Below are 14,610 nucleotides of genomic sequence, written 5' to 3'. Positions count from 1 at the left end.
ACAATCTTGGGAGAAAGAAGGGCTGCTTATGCACAGGGAGACAGCTCAGGGGGCAGGAGTGCATGGAGGGTGGACACAGGGAAGAGGTAACTATTGGGAGGAGGTGGGAGGGGAGTTGTTGCATTGTGGTAAATTGTGGTCAATGTCATGAGATAAAGTGTATGTGAACTGCTGTATGGAAAGTGAATTTGCTCTGTAAATTATCACCCAGATCAGAACAAAAAAATAAAATAAAAAATCCTCACAACTGAATCAGTAAGATGAATCATAATATGAATCATAATAAATGGAGAAAAGACTGAAGTTGTCAAGGATTTCATTTTACTTGGATCCACAATCAATGCCCAAGGAAGCAGAAGTTAAGAAATCAAACAAGATAAGGTATTGGATAAATCTGCTGCAAAAGAACTCTTTGAAGTGTTAAAAAGCAAAGATGCCACTTTGAGGACTAAGGTGTGTCTGACCCAAGCCACGGTATTTTCAATCACCTTATATGCATGTGAAAGCTGGACAATAAATAAGGAAAACTGAAGAAGAATTGGTGCATTGAATTATGGTATTGACGAAGAATATTGAATATACCATGGACTGCCAGAAGAATGAACAAATCTGTCTTGGAAGAAGTACAGCCTGAATGTTCCTTAGAAGTAAGAATGGCAAAACTTGATCTCACATATTTTAGATATGTTATCAGGAGGGACCAGTCTCTGGAGGAGGACATCATGCTTGATAAAGTAGAGGGACAGTGAAAAAGAGGAAGACTCTCAATGACATGGATTGACACAATGGCTATAGCAATGTGCTCATCACCAACAATTATGAGTATGGCTGAGGACCAGGCAGGTTTGTTTTGTTTTGTTTTCCACATAGGATCTCCATGAGTTGGAACATACTCAAAGGTACCTAACAACAACATACACCCAATACAAAGACCACCACAAACATAATATAAAATATTTCCATCCTCCTGAAAAATTACTTGGATCTTCTTTATAGACAATCTCCCACTCCCAGCCTTGGTTCCAGGCAACCACTAATCTGCTTTGTATCACTGCAAATTAGATTTCTCTTATCTAGAATTTCATATAAATGAAATCATAAAGTACATACTCTTTGTGTCTGGATTGTGTCATTCAGCATAAAGTTTTCTATATATATCCATGTTGTATTCCTTTTTACTGCTGACTACTAGTCTACTTCTTATTATTTATCCATTAGTCCATTCATCTTCTGATAGACATTAGAGCTGTTTCCAATTTTTGGATGTTAAGAAGAAAGCTGCTATGAATACTTCACTATCAGTGTTTGTGTAGATATAGGTTTTCCATAGGCAAATACTATTTTGCCTATGTTGTTGTTAGTTGTCTCTGACTCACAATGACCCTATGTACAACAGAACAAAACACTGCCCAGTCTTCTGCCATCCTCACAATCCTTGCTATGCTTGAGCCCATTGTTGAAGCTACTATGTCAATATATCTCATAGAGGGTCTTCCCCTTTTTCACTGACCCTCTACTTTACCAAGCATGATATCCTTCTCCAGGGACTGCTTCCTTCCGGCAATATGACCAAGTAGGCAAGTTGAACTATGGTCATTCTAACTTCTAAGGAGCATCCTGGCTGCACTTCGTCCAGCACAGATTTGTTCCTTCTTCTAGCAGTTCATAGTACTTTCACAATTCTTTGCCAATACCACAATTCAAAGACATCAACTCTTATTCATTCTCCTTTATTCATTGTCCAGCTTTCACATGTATATGAGGTGACTGAAAATACCATGGCTTGGGTTAGGCTCCTCTTAGCCTTCAAAGTGACATCTTTGCTCCTTAACACTTTAAAGAGAAGTTCTGCAGCAGATTTGCCCAGTGCAATGCAACATCTGATTGCCTGACTGCTGTTTCCATGGGTATTGATTGTGGATCCAAGTAAAATAAAATCCTTTACAACTTCAATATTTTCTCCATTTATCATGATATTGCTTATTGGTCCAGTTGTGAGGATCTTTGCTTTCTTTATGTTGAACTGTAATCCATACTGAAGACTGTAATCTTTAATCTTTATCACTAAATGCTTCAAATCAACTTTACTTTCAGCAAGCAAGGTTGTGTCATCTGCATTAACAGGTTATTAATGAGTCTTCCTCCAATCCTGATGCTTGTGTCTTCTTCATATAATCCAGCTTCTTGGATTATTTGCTCAACATACAGATTGAATAAGTATGGTGACAGGATGCAATCATGATGCACATCCTTCCTGATTTAAAATTATGCAATATCCCCTTGTTCTGTTTGAACGACAGCATCTTGGTCTGTGTACAGGTCCCTTATGAGCACAATTAAATGTTCTGGAATTCCCATCCTTCTCAATGTTATCCATAATTTGTTATGATCCACACAGTCAAGTGCCTGTGCATAGTCAACAAAACACAGGTAAATATCTTTCTGATATTCTTTGCTTTCAGCCAAGATCCACCTGACACCAGCAATTATATACCTAGTTCCATGTCCTCTTCGGAATCCAGCTTGAATTTCTGGGCATTCCTTCTCTATAGATTGCTGCAACCATATTTGAATTATCTTGAGCAAAATTTTACTTGCATGTGATATTAATGATATTATTTGTACTTCCACATTCTATTGGATCACCTTTCTTTGCAAGGGGCATAAATATTAATCTCTTCCAGTCATTTGGCCAGGTAGTTGCAAACCAAATTTCTTGGCATAAACAAGTAAGCACCTCCAGCACTGCATCTGTTTGTTGAAACATCTCAATGGGTATTCCATTAATTCCTGGAGCCTTGTTTTCCACCAACTCCTTGAGTGCAGCTTTGACTTCTTCCTTCAATACCACTGGTTCTTGATGATATGCTACCTCCTGAAATAGATAAACATTGACAAATTCTTTTTGGAACAGTGACTCAGTGTATTCCTTCCATCTTCTTTTGATGCTTCCTGGATCATTCAATATTTTGCACATCACTCACTGCTGTTGAGTTGAATCCAACTCATAGTGACCCCTCCTTGGGTTTCCGATGCAGTATCTCTACAGAAGTAGATTCCCAGTCTTCTTCTGAGGAGTGGCTGGTGAGTTTGAACCACCAGCCTTCTGGTTAGCAGTCAAATGCCTTAGGCACTATGCCACCAGAGCCCCTAGAATCTTTCAATATTACAACTTGAAGCTTGAAGTTTTTCTTTAGTTCTTTCAGCTTGAGAATGCTGAGGATGCTCTTCCCTTTTGGTTTTCTAACTCCAGTTCTCTGCACATTTCATCATAATACTCTGTCTTCTCCAGCTGCCCTTTGAAATCTTCTGTTCAGCTCTTCATTTTGTCATTTCTTCCACTCACTATAGCCACTCTCCATTCAAGAGCAAGTTTTAGAGTCTCTTCTGATAATACATTTTGGTCTTTTCTTCCTTATTCTCTTTTTACTGATCCTTTGCTTCCTTCATGTCTGATGCTCTTGACATCATCCCAGAACTCATCTGGTATTCGTTCATGGTGTCCAAGACATCCAATCTATTCTTCAGATGGTCTCTAAATTCAGGTGGGATATACTCAAGGTTGCACTTTATCTTTAGTGAATTTTGTTTTAATTTTCTTCAGCTTCAACTTGAACTTGCATATGAGCAGTTAATGGTCTATTTCATAGTCAGCACCTGTTTAGACTGATGATACTGAGTTTCTCCATCACCTCTTCCACAGATACAGTCCATATGATTTCTGTGTATTCCATCTGGCAACATCCACGGGTATAGTCACCATTTACATTGTTGGAAAAAAAAATGCTGTTGCAATGAATATGTCACTGGCCTTGCAAAATTCTATTATGTGATCTCCAGCATAATTTCTCTCACCAAGGCCATATTTTCCAACTACTGATGATTCTTGTTTCTTTCCAACTTTTGCATTCCAATCACCTGGAATAATCAATACATCTTGATTCCATGCTTGATCAATTTCAGACTGAAGAAGTTGGTAAAAATTTTCAATTTCTTCATCTTTGGCTTTAGTCGTTGGTGCATAAATTTGAATAATAGTAGTATTAACTGGTCTTCCTCATAGGTGTATGGATATTATCCTATCACTGACAGCATTGTACTTCAGGATAGATCTTGAAATGCTCTTTTTGATGATGAATGTGATGCCATTCCTCTTCAGTTTATCACTCCCAGCATAGCAGACCATATGATTGTCTGATTCAAAGTGGCCTGTACCAGTCCATTTCAGCTCACTCATGCCTCCACGGCACGTAACAACAACATATACCTAGAATATCAATCTTTAACCATTCCATTTCATTTTTGACAACTTCCAATTTTCCTAGATTCATACTTCCTACATTCCATGTTCCAAATATTAATGAATGTTTGCATCTGTTTCATCCCATTTTGAGTCACATCCCATCAGCAAATGAAGGTCCCAAAAACTTTACTCCAACTATGTCAGTAAGGTTGACTCTACTTTGAGGAGGCAGCTCTCTTCCCTAGTCATACTGCGAGTGACTTTCAACTTAGGGGCTCATCTCTTGGCACTGTATCAGACAATGTTTCACTGCTATTCATTAAGTTTTCTAGTAATATATTAGACAGTGTTTCACTGCTATTCATAAGGTTTTCAGTGGACAATTTTTTCAGAGATGGATGATCCCATCCTACTTCCCAATCTGTCTTCATCTAGAAGCTCTGCTGAAACCTATCCATCATGAGTGATCCTGCTGTTATTTGAAATACCAGTGGTACAGCTTCCACCCTCACAGCAACACACAAGCCACAACAGTATGACAAACTGAAAGAGACAAATGGTGGGCCACAGGCATAAGGGTTAGGATTTAATACACATTTTTTGGGGGGATACAATTCAATCCATAACAGGGAAAAATACATTTTTCTTTTATAAAAACTGAGGGTAAACAAGGCTAGAAAAAATCCAAGTGTGGAGAATTGGAATGAAAATGGTGACATTATCAAACAGTAATCAGAATGTATGGCACATAACAACAATCAGAATGTATGCTGAGGTCAGCCTATTCTCCAGGAGAGGCCCTTAAGGATGGGTTGTATGGTGTCTTGTACTTTGGTGGGGAGAGGGCAAAGTTCAAGTACTTGGGAGAAGCAGAAATTCTTAACTAAAGTTTAGTTAAGAAGCACTTTGTCTCTGATTAGTGGGGCCAAGCAATTTAGTTATTCATTCATTATGCAAGGAATGGAAATCTGGAGGGTGTGCCTCGCTTTGTCATACAAAAACAAGGGGGCATCCATGAGTCTTATCTAAGTCATATGGGAAGGGTACTGGTTAGTGAATTTTTATAACCATCACTATTTCACTGTAGCATGGGGTTCTGGTAAAATTCTACATTACCAGTGTTGTTGTTGTTAGATGCCGTCGAGTCAGCTCTGACTTGTAGCAATCCCATGTACAACACAACAAGACACTGACCAGTCCTGCACCATCCTCACAGTCTTTGCTATACTTAACCCAATATTAAAGCCACTGTGTCATCCATGTCTTTGAAGGTCTTTCCCTTTTTCGCTGACCCAGTACTTTACCAAGCATGATATCCTTTTCCAGAAGATGGTCCCTTCTGGCAGCATGACCACAGTACATAAGATAAAAGCTGGTCATTCTTGCTTCTAAGCATAACATTACAGTTATGCTTCTTCCAAGACAGATTTGTTTGTTCTCCTGGTATTCCATGGTATTTTCAATATTCTTTGCTAACACCACAATTCAAAGACATCAGTTCTTCTTTGGTCTTCCTTATTCATTGTCCAGCTTTCATATGCATATGAGGCTACTGAAATTACCATTGCTTGCGTCAGATACACCTTAGTCTTCAAAGTGACATCTTTGCTTTTTAACACTTTAAAGATGTTTTCTGCAGCAGATTCATCCAGTGCAATATATCATCTGATTTCTTGACTACTGCTTCCATGGGTGTTGATAGTGGATCCAATTAAAATGAAATCCCTGACAACTTCAATATTTTCCTCTATCATGATGTTGCTTACTGGTCCAGTAGTGAGGATCTTTTATTTTTATTTTTTAAAACTTTTTATTGTGATTAGGGTGATATTTTACTAAGCAGATTCATTTTACATTCAACAGTTCATACATATTTTGTTCTGTGACAATGATTACAATCCCCACAATGTAACAGCTCTCCCCCCCACTCCCTCTCTGTGGTCACCCTTTCCCTGTGTCCTCCCTGCCTATGCATTCCTATCTCCTGAGATTTCTCCCTGTGCAAATGCTGCCCTTTTGATCTCCTGTGGTTAATTTTTCTAAGAAGTGCATCTCCCTGGTATAGTTTTTCAGCTCACAGGTCTATTGTTTGGTTGAAGTTAGCCACAGGAGTAAGTCTAATTCCAGGCCCTAAGGGTGACTAGGGGCCACAGTCTCAGGAGTTCCACCAGTCTCTATCAGACCAGTAAATTTAGTCTTTTTATTTATTTATTTTAGACTCATTTTTTATTAAACAAATAAGGCTGGTATTGGAACACTTTTTTTTTTTTAAATTTAATGCATAAACATATGAGCCCCTTTATTAGATAAATTATATATATTGGTGAATATGGTCAATGGTCACATCTATCGGTTAATTATTTAAAAATCAGAATCAATAATTAAAATAGACTCTATGCTCTTCATTACATTGTGAAGTGTCTTGTGTAGTCATATTCATGACAGGTCATACAAATTTCAAGAAAATTAGAAGATACATATAGACATCAAGTTCTCCCTCTCCTTCTGCAACAGTTTCAATGATTTTCTTCATCACTTCAGCATGTCTGCGTGGGTAAACTGAACACATAGGAGGGGTGGGAGGTGAGGGTGATTTTCAATGGTCACTGTTTTCTTCACATGATCCTGATGATGTCTTCATACATGTGATCAACTGTTAAAGGCTGCCGTTGCTCATCACAGCCAAACAGCCATAGTCGTGGTGTCTGGTAATATTTATCATAAGTGATAAAAAGGTCCTAAGTTCTGGTTTGCAAATAACATCTTTACCTACAACATAAATTTTAGCTTTACAAGCTTCTACTATTTTCCTTGTGTTGAGGGTAGCCTCATCTGTTTCCAGCAATCCACTTTCTTCATATTCTTCCATATTTGCAGCTTCTCCTTCCTCTTCTTCACATAATGCTTAACAATCTTGGCACTTTAAACTGTCCTTGCTTTCCAGTGCAATCTCCTTAACTACTTCAGTTATTCCTGTAATACCTGTGTTGTGATATGTATGTACCCTCCCCCATCACCATCATCTTCTTCAATGATACCTTCCAACTTAACTGAATGTTCTATTTGTTTGCACCGCTTGTAACATGGCACATTTTTGGTTACCAAAAATTGTTGCCTGTTGGTAGGCATGCCTTCACTTTCAATTCTTCCCCTGTAACCCATTGCCATGCTGGACAGTGATGAACTAAGTGATCTTCAGCTGCCACAAACTCCTCTGGGGTGATAACACCCGTTTCCTTAAACTTTGATTCCTTGAGGACCGTGGTCAGGTACTCAACCACTTCCAATGCCTTTCCCTTCACCATGTTAATCACATTCTGCATCCTGGGGCTGGAGTAGTAACTGGCCCCATGACAGGGTGGGAAAGGCAGCCTGGGGAACTGGGACAGGGACCTGGCAGTCAGAAAATGTCCTTGCATCAGCACCCTGTCGCCACCACCAGAGGAGACTGGATGCAACAGGATGGACAGAACGAGGGGGAGAGGTGGCCGGTGCCTCAAGCGAGGCGTGGGCACTCGCTCTTCACAGACACGACAGTGCCTGCGGACTGGGATCAGCTGTCACCCGGCCGCAAGGGAGGGCAGTGGGGCCCAGGGGGGAGATGGCAGAAGAAGTGAGTGCATGCACACCCCTTGCCTACTCAGGAGCTGTCTTCTCCTCCTTTTAGTTTTTTAATTTTTATTTTTAAATTTTTTTTCCACATTTTTCTCTTACTCTATCGAGGATCTCAAATTTTGATCTCTTTCCAAGGATGGCAGTGATAGTCAGGTACCAACTAGTTCTTCTGGTCTCAGGGTTGTATAAACTGATGTTCTCATGGTCTTTTTCTAATTGTTGGAGCTGTTGGTTTAGTGTTGATTTTGGCTATTTCTTCTTTTGGGATGTGTGCATTTATTGCTATAAATTGGCCTTTGATCACTGCTTTTGCTGTGTCCCAAAGATTTTGGTATGTTGTGTTTTCATTCTCGTTTGACTCAAGGAATTTTTGAATTTCAATTTTTTATTTCTTCTCTTAACCCGTCTTTCTTAAGGAGGGTGTTGTTCAGTTTCTATGTGTTTACTCTTTTTCCATTGATCTTCCTATTGTTGATTTCTAATTTGATAACATTATGATCTGAGAAGATGCTTTGCAGTATTTCAATGTTTTCAAATTTATTAAGGCTTGCTTTATGGCCTAATATATGGTCTATCATGGAAAATGTTCCATGTGCAGTGGAAAAGAATGTATATTGTGCTGTTGTTAGGTGAAGTGCTCTGTAGATGTCCATAAAGTCAAGTTGGTGGATTGTATTGTTTAGCTCTTCTGCATCTTTGTTGAGTTTCTTTCCAGTTGTTCTATCTTTCATTGAAAGTGGTGTATTAAGGTCTCCCACTATGGCTGTGGAGTCATCTATTTGACTTCAACTCTTTTAAAATATGATTTATGTATTTTGGGGCTCTTCCATTGGGTCCATAGATATTTATTCTGGTTATATCTTCTTGTTCAATTGATCCTTTAATCATTATATAATGTCCTTCCTTGTCTCATATGGTGGCTTTTGTCTTAAAGTGAATTTGATCAGAAATTAATATTGTCACTCCTGCTCTTTTACGGTTGCCATTTGCTTGATACATCTTTTTCCAACCTTTGCGATTTAGTCTATTTTTGTCTTTGTCTCTAAGGTGTGTCTCTTGTAGACAGTACATTGATGGGTTTTGTTTTTTTATCCAATCTGTAACTCTCTGTCTCTTGAGTGGTGCATTTAATCCATTAAGATTCAGTGTAATTATTGAGAAGTATGAATTGGTTGCTGTCATTTTGTTATGTGTTTTTTCATGGTGTCCCTGGTTTCTTTGTTCCACATGATTTTCTGTGCTGAGCTCATATCTATGAATTGTGTTATCATTTCCTTTGTTACTATTGTTTTAGTATTTACTGAATATTTATGCTTGTCCTCTTTTTTATTGTGATGTGAAGGTTTATCATTTTTCTTTGAGGTTACCCTGTGATTTATAATTTTCTCCCTGAGATTAGAATAGTCTATTCTATCTTGCAACTCTCCTGACTTCCTCACCATTTAGAAGTTCTGTAACTACACAGTATTTTCCTTCTTTTTGGTTTGTAATTGTCCTCATTTTCCAAGTGATGATTCTGGTTCCCTGTTTACAATCTTTTAAGCTTATTTTACTTTGCATATGACCATAGCTGTGGTTTCTAGGCTATGCCAACTTGTGTAGTAATGTCAGTTGTTGTTTGCTATTTTTGGGTCTCTGTTTAAAGGACTCCCTTTAGTATTGCTTGTAAGGTTGATCTGGTTTTAACAAATTCCTTAATTTCTGCTTATCTGTAAATCTCCTAATTACATCATATTTGAGGGACAATTTCACTGGGTACATAATTCTTGGTTGAAAAATTTTCTCTTTCAGGGTTTTATATATACCACCCCATTGCCTTCTCGCTTGGTTTTGGCTAAGGAATCAGAGATTATTCTTATTGGTTGTCCTTTGTAAGTAACTTTTTATGTACTGCTGCTTTCAGGATTCTTTCTTTGTCTTTGGTTTTGATGAGTTTGATGATTATATGTCTTGGTGATTTTCTTTTATGGTCTATCCTGTTTGGGGTTTGTTGGACTTCCTGAATGGATATATTCTCATCTTTCATCATATCATGGAAGTTCTCTTCCAACAAATCTTGGACAATTTTCTCAGTGGTTTTATTTTTCTCTTCCTCTTCTGGAATTCCAATGACATGTAGTTATTCCTTTTGATGGCATCCCACATGATCCTTAGGCTTTCTTTATTTTGATCTTTTTTCTGATTGATCCCTTTCCAAACAAATATTCAGGTATCTGTCTCCAATCTCATTAATTCTGCTCCTTTGTCCTTTCAATGTGTTATTTATTTCTGACAATTTAATATTAATCTTCTGGATTTCTATCTGTAGATTTATAATCATTTCTAATTTTTCATTTATTTTGTCACTTTTTTCTTGTATCTTCTTCCAAATTTGTGCTAGAGTTTTGTCTGTGTTTTCCTTGATCTAGCTTTCAATCCTTTAAAGATACCTAAATATAATTTTTTTGAATTCCTTATCAGGGAGTTCTAACGCTGCTTCTTCCTCAGGGATATGTTCTAGGTCTGTATCCTGCTCCCCTGTTTGTACCACTTTATCTTGCTTCTTTGTGTGGACTATGATGGTCTGTTGTCTCCAAGACATCATAGCGTTGTTGTATTTAGATCTCTGTTAACTGTTTGTGAAGAGCAGCCAAGGGTGAGTCAGGCTCTTCTTGGTGGTTGTTTATCATTGGCCCATTAGTAGAGAAGAAAGTGGTGGTTCTCACTCAGTAAATGAAGCTGCAGGATGTGTGGGTGTAGTTGTGTTTTATGGGGACTGTTGTTGTCTCCCACTCAGTTAGACAAAAATAACAATAGAATAACTATCAAAAAAGTAAAAGCACATGGACAAAGCACACACCATTAATCCCACAGGAACGATAACCAAAAAGGAAAACGAAAAGGGGAAGAAAAAAAAAAAAACCTGCAATATCTGTGGAGAAACAATAAAAGAAAAAAGGTAGAGTAGGAGAATAATGAAGAAAAAAATGGGAAAAATGGAAAAAGAAAAACAAGGAACAGGATTAACCATGAGAAAGAAAAAGAAAATGGAACCAGGATCAGGGAAAAGAGAAAAAGCTGAAAAGTAGAACCTGGGAAGGGAAGAATAAAGAAAAATAATAAAACGGACAATAGTAATAATAATAATAGCAGTTTTAAAACAGACAAAAACAAACAAACTAAAAAAAAAGAAAAAAAAATCAGGGCAGGGCAGGGCGGGGCAGGGCACCTAGGCTCTATCAGAGCCCACAGACTGGGATGGAATTCCTGCTGGCCTAGAAGTTGAGTGGGAACTGAGAGTGCACCTCCATTCACCAAGAAGGTGTGGGGTATATGAATAAGTAGAGGAATGGTGCACCTTTCCAGTTGTTGGTGTCTGGAATGTCTTTGTGGTTCCCAGCAATTGGAGCCTGTACTTAAGTCCTTGGAATCTCAGAGAAAGCAGTAATTTTAAACATCCAAAATGGTCGAACTGCTTGTAAACATTCAAAATGGCTGTGCTCTCCAGACAGGCAAAAGTCCATAGCTGAACCTGCCTTTCTCTTCTCTGCTTCCCCTTTTATTCACCAGCCACCAGAGTAGTCCTCCATGCAGTTCCTGGCTAGTAGCACTGATTTTTAGGTTAATTCTTAGTTCCTACCACCACCCAGAAACATCCAAGCTATCTGTGCTGTCAGGATCGCTGCCAGACCACACCTCTGTATGTCTCCTTTTTTGGTGTTTTCATGCAAATTCTTCTACTAGTTGGAGTTTAGTCCACTTCTATATCCTTTACTTCAAAGCTCAGAGATCCAGGATTATCTTCTGTATCTGCGTTCAATGGTTCCCCTTTTCTTTGTTGAAGATGGTCTGTACAGTCTTTCTGCCTATTCAGCCATCTTACTGGAACTCTTTATCCTCCAAATTTCTTGGCATAGGTAAGTGCCTCCAGTGAGGCATACATTTGCTGAAACATCTCGATGGGTATCCCATCAATTCCTTGAGTGTCGCTTTGACATCTTCCTTAAATACCATTGGGTCTTGATCATATGCCACATCCTGAACTAGATGAACATTGACCAATTGTTTTTGGTACAGTGACTCTGTATATTCCTTCCATCTTCTTTTTATGTTTCCTGCATCATTCAATATTTTGCCCATATAATCTTTCAGTATCACAACTTGAGGCTTGAATTTTTTCTTCAGTCTTTTCAGCTTGAGAAATGCTGAGCCTGTTCTTCCCTTTTGGTTTTCTAACTCCAGGTCTTTTCACATTTCATTATAATAATTGACTTTGTCTTCTCGAGCTGTGCTTTGAAATCTTCTGTCCAGCTCTTTTATCTTGTCATTTCTTCTATTTGCTTTAGCTACTTTCCTTCAAGAGCAAGTTTCAAAGTCTCTTGTGACATTCATTTTGGTCTTTTCTTCTTTCCTGTCTTTTTAATGGCCTTTTGTTTTCTTCACTTATGATGTTCTTGATGTCATCCCCAGATTCATCTCGTTTTTGGTCACTACTGTTCAATGCATCAAATCTATTCTTTAGATGGTCTCTAAATTCAGATGGGATATAATCTAGGTCATATTATCACTTTCATGGACTTGTTTTAATTGCCTTCCACTTCAACTTGAACTTGCATATGAACAACTCATGGTTTGTTCCACAGTCAGCTCCTGGCCTTGTTTAGGCTGAAGATATTGAGCTTCTCTGTCACCTCTTTGCACAGATGTAGTTAATATGATTCCTGTGCATTCCATCTGGTGAGGTCCAAGTGTATAGGCACCATTTATGTTGTTGAAAAAAAGGCATTTACAATGAATAAGTCATTGGTCTTGCAAAATTCTACCATGCCATCTCTGGTGTCCTTTCTATCACCAAGAGGTATTTTCCAACTGCCAGTAATTCTTTGCTTCCAATTTTCACATTCCAATCACTAGTAATAATAAATACATCTAGACTGCATGTTTGGTCAATTTCAGACTGCAGAAGTTTGTAAAAATCTTCAATTTCCTTGACTTTGGCTTTCATGGTTCAGACTAAGGCAGACTTGGAAAAAGGAAGGGGCCATACACTTCTCAAAGTATTGGCCAGTGTAAACCTTATGAATAGCAGTGAAACACTGTCTCATATATTACTGGAAAAGTTTATGAATAGCCCTGAAACACTGTCTGATATAGTGCCAGAAGATGAGCCCATCAGGTCAGAAAACATTCAGAATATGACTGGGGAAGAACTGCCTCCTCACAGTAGAGTTGACTTTAATGACATGGATGGAGTAAGCCTTTGGGGACCTCCATTTGCTGATGTGGCACAACTCAAAATGGAAAGAAACAACTGCAAAGATCCATTAATAATCGGAACATGGAATGTACAAAGTATGAATCTAGGAAAATTGGAAGTTGTCAAAAATGAAATGGAACACATAAAGATCGATATCCTAGGCATTAGTGAGCTGAAATTGATTGGCTTTGCCATTTTGAACCAGACAACCATATGATCTACTATGCCGGGAATGACAAATTGAAGAGGAATGGCATGGCATTGATCATCACAAAGAATGTTTTAAGATCTATCTGGAAGTGCAATGCTGTCAGTGATAGGATAATATCCAGCCTATGTATAGGCATGGGTACATTCCCATTCACCCACCCACACCTGATATTATTCAGCTGTGAGGATTTTTGTCTTATGTTGAGATGTAATCCATATTGAAAGCTGTAGTCTTTGATCTTCATCAGTAATTGTTTGAAGACTTCTTCACTTTCAGCAAGCAAGGTTGTATCATCTGCATATCACAAGTCATTAGTGAGTCTCCAATTCTGATGTCTTATTCATATAGTCAAGCTTCTCAGATTATTTGTTCAGCATACACATTTAATAAGTATAGTGAAAGGGCACACAGCTTTCCTGATTTAAAACCATGCAGTATGCTCTTGTTCTGTCTGAATGAGTGCCTGTTGGTCTATGTACAGGCTCCTCATGAACACAATGAGTGTTCTGCTATTTCCATTCTTCATAATGTTACCCATAATTTATTATAAGCCACACAGACAAATGCCTTTGCATAGTCAATAAAACACAGGTAAACATCTTTCTGATAGTCTTTGCTCTCAGCCAAGGTCCATCTGACATCAGCCACAATATATCCCTCTTTCCACATCCTCTCTGAATCTAGCTTGAATTTCTGGCAGTTCTCTATCAATATATTGCTGCGGTATATTGACATTATCAATAACATACAAAAATTTTTAAAATCTCTTCTTTACCAATCTGTGCAGTCTCGTTTGCAGCCAATGTCACAAACTGAACCTAAGCTCCAAGTAAACTGAATGACTTCCAATTGCCCAAGTTTACAAAAATAATCAGTGGCATATCATGACTAAAGCTGCCACTGCCTCACCCCACTTTGTCTGCAAATTTTTACACATCCTTTAAGTTCTGATTCAATTGTTACCTCCTGTGAGAAAAATTTCCTGATACTCCTTTTTACACATTAATGGTCATTGCTCTATTGCTGAACCATCATGTATCCCAGCTCTCTCAGAAATACCTCTAAACCCCATGTTTCTCTATTTACGTAGCTTGAATATTAAATTTAAGTATATGTGTTTAAACATTTAAAAACTGTTGTGCCCAGGTTATGAAGGAGTTCCTCGGCGAGAGAAATATGCTAACACACGACAATGCAAAAGCAATAGGAGGGTTTATTAGCTAACTTAAGTTAGGGTCTTTGCTCTTACCAGATCAGTGGCTTGAGCAAAAGACCCCGTGCCCCGGTATTCTCACAAATTTATGG

The 14,610-nt window shown here is 38.3% G+C and overlaps 1 pseudogene; it reads right to left on the bottom strand.

The window, feature by feature from the left end:
- Nucleotides 1-6,648: 6,648 nt before the first annotated feature.
- LOC103195267 lies at nucleotides 6,649-7,566 on the bottom strand (annotated as a pseudogene).
- Nucleotides 7,567-14,610: the final 7,044 nt, after the last annotated feature.

Source organism: Orycteropus afer, unplaced genomic scaffold (genome assembly GCF_000298275.1).
Source record: "Orycteropus afer afer isolate SDZICR_OR568_19922 unplaced genomic scaffold, OryAfe1.0 scaffold00054, whole genome shotgun sequence".
Lineage (NCBI taxonomy): Eukaryota > Metazoa > Chordata > Mammalia > Tubulidentata > Orycteropodidae > Orycteropus > Orycteropus afer.
This window is presented reverse-complemented; position numbering and strand designations above follow the sequence as displayed.